This window comes from Triticum dicoccoides, chromosome 3B (genome assembly GCF_002162155.2).
Source record: "Triticum dicoccoides isolate Atlit2015 ecotype Zavitan chromosome 3B, WEW_v2.0, whole genome shotgun sequence".
Taxonomy (NCBI): Eukaryota; Viridiplantae; Streptophyta; class Magnoliopsida; order Poales; family Poaceae; genus Triticum; species Triticum dicoccoides.
In genome coordinates this window covers 83,734,667-83,739,740 of record NC_041385.1, presented here as the reverse complement: position 1 = coordinate 83,739,740, position 5,074 = coordinate 83,734,667, and positions in this window count along the sequence as shown.

Here is a 5,074-nt window from a genome sequence, read left to right as displayed (position 1 = left end):
CGATAATGGTGTTAATAGTGTTCTGAAAAAAACGTACCCAGTCCTGTCTATCAGATCTGCTCCTTTCGCACGTCATCATGCGAATGTTCTCGCAAACGTAGAATGCACACAGATTATTCCTCGACGCCTGCCTCAGGGCCTTTACGAGAATGGAATTGAATCAGATAATGATTAATCAAGCATGATAATTAATTAATGATATTGAAACAAGAATTAAAGAGATGGTAGCTAGCTAGTACTACTTAATTACTTACCTTGGGTCGATGCCAAAACAACTTTTTTGGCCACGTTCCTGGAGTCACCTTGATGAACTTTTCCCATGCCCTGCCCGCCGGCAAAGAAAATTAATAAAGGGGTTATTAAATAGTTCATATCAGGAACTAATAGTTAATAATGATTGAAATTACCTGTTGACTATCCCCTTCACGATGGTGCAATCTTTATCTTCTTTAGTTAGTGAGTCCAGTAATTCAACTTTTCCTTCATCAACTTTAATGTCTAACAAGACCCAGTGACAACTGCATACGCACACGTTTGCATGTCTTAATTAAGCGGGCATGTGCATAAAATTAATCAACTACCGTAAACCGTATACACTTAATTATTAACATCTAGCTAGCTAGTAAGCAAAAACAGAATTTGTAGTACAAGACAGTGTGACTCACGGGAAGTTGTAAGGAAGTAGTATATCTTCATTGGTATTGACGTGCTTCAAGAACTCTAGCATGCTTTCCTCTACTTCAGCTTGACAATGTTCAATCTGCCATATGTCCTCATTAATGGTATTTGGGTCAATGAACCCAACGCCATAGCGTCCAGCTTTTTTCATTTTATACATCTTCATCCTGCATATAATACCACAAAAAAAGAATATAGTTAGGATAATTACATGTAATGATTGATCAAAATTATCACTACATAACTTGCTTGAGACTTAAATTACAGAAAGAAATCACTTACAGACAACAGCAACTGACGATAGACTTGTCGAGTGCATCTTGATTAAATAACTGAAATAGTTCTGGATACTCAATGGTCAGAGCTTTCTGATGGTAATAATGCTCATGCTTGACATTCACCATGAGCGACTCTTGATTGGAAATCTTGGTAATGTTCATGTACCATTGATGCAATTGATACATTCTCATTGGGAGGTCCTTGACCTTGTCTGGATGGACCAAAGGTTTGCCCCGGACATATTGCCATGCTATTTCTGATTCTTTAAGCATAGGCATGGGCTCGATTTCGAGGAGTTGTCCAACAGAAATATTGAGCATTTGAGCCTGCATTATATGATCCTCTATTATTACCACATCGCCATGCTGGGGAACGCTAACGGTTTGCCCACAATAATATTTGGCGTGCGTACTACTCCTCTCATGTGTTGTTGGCACAACAAGCGGGGGGATCACTTGCGTCGCTTGTTCTCCCAACTAGGGAACGGTTTTCCCGCATTTTTTGCCAGCTGCTTGTTGGCTCGAGCTTGAGCTCGCTTCCTTATGTAGTCGTGCTCGATATGCCTTCCTGATTTGGCGCTCATAGTCCGAGTCAACAGGCTTGGGAGCTGGTTCTCTAGCCATACGAATGAAGTGGTCAATTACTTTCTCAGGCACTTTCTCCTTTGGCGGCGGTGCCGGTTTCGGTCCAAAATGGGCGTCCACTTGGGCTTGCACTATGGCTGTGTTTTGCTCCTTAGTCATGTCGTAAGGCCTCTAAGGAAGAGGAGCGAGGCTTGGACCATATTTATATCGCTTGCCTTTGCCTGTACTTCCTGAACTACCTCGACTCGTACCGCTACGCACCAAAGCTGCGGGATGTCTCTTTTGCGATTGCTGAGACGGCGGAGACGGCTGATGTGGAGTTGGACCAGGAGAAGTGGCCTGACAATGTGCCAGACTTGAAGCAGGAGGTGTTGCCTGACACGGTGCCGGACTTGCAACCGGAGAAGTGGCATGAAGCTGTGTCGGGCTTGAAACCGGAGGAGTCAGCTCACGCGTTCGGGGACTTGGAGGAGGTGGCAGACTTCTAGGAGAAGTCGTCTCACGCGTTCGTGGACTTGGAGGAGCGAGAGTCTGCTGACTCCGTGGCGGACTTCGAGGAGTCGGCAGACGACGCGGTGTCGGTGGACTTCGAAAGATGATGCAATCCTTTCTCCATAGGATGATACGATGTATGGCCTCTCCCAGTGTGCGCTCGTCTTCACCTCCAGGAATGTCAAGCGTTAGCCCCGAATATGGGTCCACCACTTCATCAACCATGACACGAGCATAGCCCTCTGGAATCGGGATGCAATGGTAGGTTGCTTCGGGGGTAACTGGAAAAGCAACGCCGTCCGCCACCTTCATGGATATGTTCTTCATTTTGGAGTGTAGCTCGCAATTAGTGTTCTCTATGGTGTCATCCATAGGGTATTTATCCAGCAGTGTGTCGCCCAGGGAAGAACCAACGCTGCTTCTCGGCATGGATGGGATGGTGCTATCCAATGCTGGACGATCATCCGCTTGCTGCTGCCGCTGCTGAGACCCCCTTTCCTGGCTAAGTGAGTCGATCTGCTGTTGCTGCTGCTGGAATTTGAGTGCCAGGTCCGCGTGCCTTGCTTCTAGGCCTTGAAGGCGTTCTGCATCCTGCTTCCTCTGCTCCTCCTCCAGGTTCCTTTTCTTCTCCTCCTCCATCTTCCTTCTTGCATGGCTCCTCTAGTCCTCGTTCCATTCTGAAAAGCCCTCATACCAGGGAATAACGCCCATGCCTCGTGTTCTTCCCGGGTGTTCAGGATTTCCCAGGGCGCGCGTAAGCTCGTCGTTCTCTCTGTTGGGCGTGAACACCCCCCTTCGAGCTTCATCTATTGCGTCAATTATCTTTTGTTCGGCTCCTTTTAGACTTGCCTTCTTTGAAACTTCGCCTATCTTCGGGTCCAACGCTCCCCCATGCGCATAGAACCAAGTTCTGCACCTGGGGGGCCAGTGTCGGGTAACCGGAGTGACCCCTGCATCCTCCATCTCTTGCTCAGACTTATCCCACTTAGGCAATCCCACCGCGTAGCCACCTGGACCCAGCCTATGGAACTGCGTCTTTCTTGCGGCATTTGCCTTGTTTTTCATCGACCGTTCCTTAGATATTTCTGAATCCTTGAAGGTCACGAAATCGTCCCAATGTTCTCTTTGCTTCTCCAGTGCTCCCTTGAAATCTGGAGTCTTCCTTTCATTAGCGAGGTAGTTGGCCCATACAGTTTTCTTGTGGGTGTTGAATGCAATTGCCATCTTCTTAAGAGCAGCGGCCTTGACTTTGTCCACATCTGCTTTAGTGAAATGATCTGGTAGGGTGAAATATTCCATCAGAGATTTCACCAGGTCTTCTTTGGCTCTTTTGTTGACCCAAGTAACACCTGGACGTTTAGTCTTTGGCTCTTTCCATTCTTGAATGGAGATAGGGAGTTTGTCCTTCACAAGAACTCCACACTGACGAGTCCACTTGTTCGCAATGTTCTTAGGCGTGAGGGGTTCACCACTAGGTTTGATGGATTCGATGTGGTACTTTACACCATCCTTCAACAATCTGCCCGGGCCTCGCTTTGTCTTGCTGTCTGTAGAAGCAGATTTGCTCGATCCGGAGGGCTGAAAGAAGAAAGATCGATTCATTAATATATCTTCAATAAAAAAAACATGTGATGATCACCATGATGCATGCTTATATAAATATACCTCGTCGGTAGTGTTTGTTATTTGAAGATCAGCATTGTCTGTGTCATCACAAACATTGTCTGTGTCATAATCATAATCATAGTTCATGACTTCATCAGCCCGGTCGTCGAGATCGAATATCTTTTCATCACCCTCTCCGGTATTGTTAAGATATTGGGAGCCGTCATCTGCTTCATTCAGATCATCTAGCCTGTGAGGGTTGCGTATGATGTCGAACAATTCCTCTTCTCTCTCTCTGTCGGTACTGTCCGCCAGAGCTTTTACTTTACTAATAATACAGAAGAAATATAAAACAATTTAGTATTCAAATTACAATGCATGGATGCAATTAATCAATAAGGAAAATCTGAATCTCGAATACATCCTCTCGAATATATAATCTCGAATACATCATCGTCTTAATATATATAATCTCGAATACATCGTCTCGAATACTATATATAGAATACATCACTGGCTAGGTACCTAATAAAGATCGAGTACTACAAAAGAATCTAGGGCGCCACTCGTGGTTCCTGGGGCGCGGGCGGTGCACACCCAAAGAGAAGGAACCATCACAGGATCATATCTCCGATCATCTGCCCAAAGAACCCGCCAAGTAGTGGAGAACCTGATGTCGTCCATAGCAGCCATGTAGCGATGGACGTGCTCATCTTCCTCCCTGACACGGCGACGCACCACCTTCGGCGGGGCCGGCTGCCTCTGCAACGAATGTGGCCCACGCGAACGCCACCAAAGAAGATCAGGGTCGACGACGGGACCCGAGGTCGGGTTCCTCACCAAGCGGCGCGCCCCTCCAGGTAGCACCTCCCAGTGCCAGCCCGGCGGAGCCTAGTTCCGGACGTGGGTCCCCTGAAGCATGACATCCTCGCGAACGGGTCGACGGCGAGGATGCGGACCGGGCATATCGTCGAGAACAAATACTATATGCCCGCAAAAAGTAACATTTTTTAAATGATTGGATTGTGATAACTAAAATTCTATATATATGCAAATTCTAACAATTTGACATTAATCTAATTCATCTAACTAAAACAAATTCTAAAATTTCCTGATTATATAGCTAACATTTCCATAACAATTCTAATATTTATATAACTAAAAAACAGAAAAATTGCTAACATTTCTATAAATATTTCTATAACTAAAAAACAGAAAACATTTATAACATTTCTATAAAACTAACATTTCTAATATTTATATAACTAAAAAACAGAATAATTTCTAACATTTATATAACTAAAATACAGAAAAATTTATAACAAACAAACTAATGTGTGTAGTGTGTGTGTGTGTGTGTGTGTGTGTATGTGTGTGTGTGTGTATGTGTGTGTGTGTGGACATGGCGGCCGGGGCGAGCTCACTGGCGAGGCGAC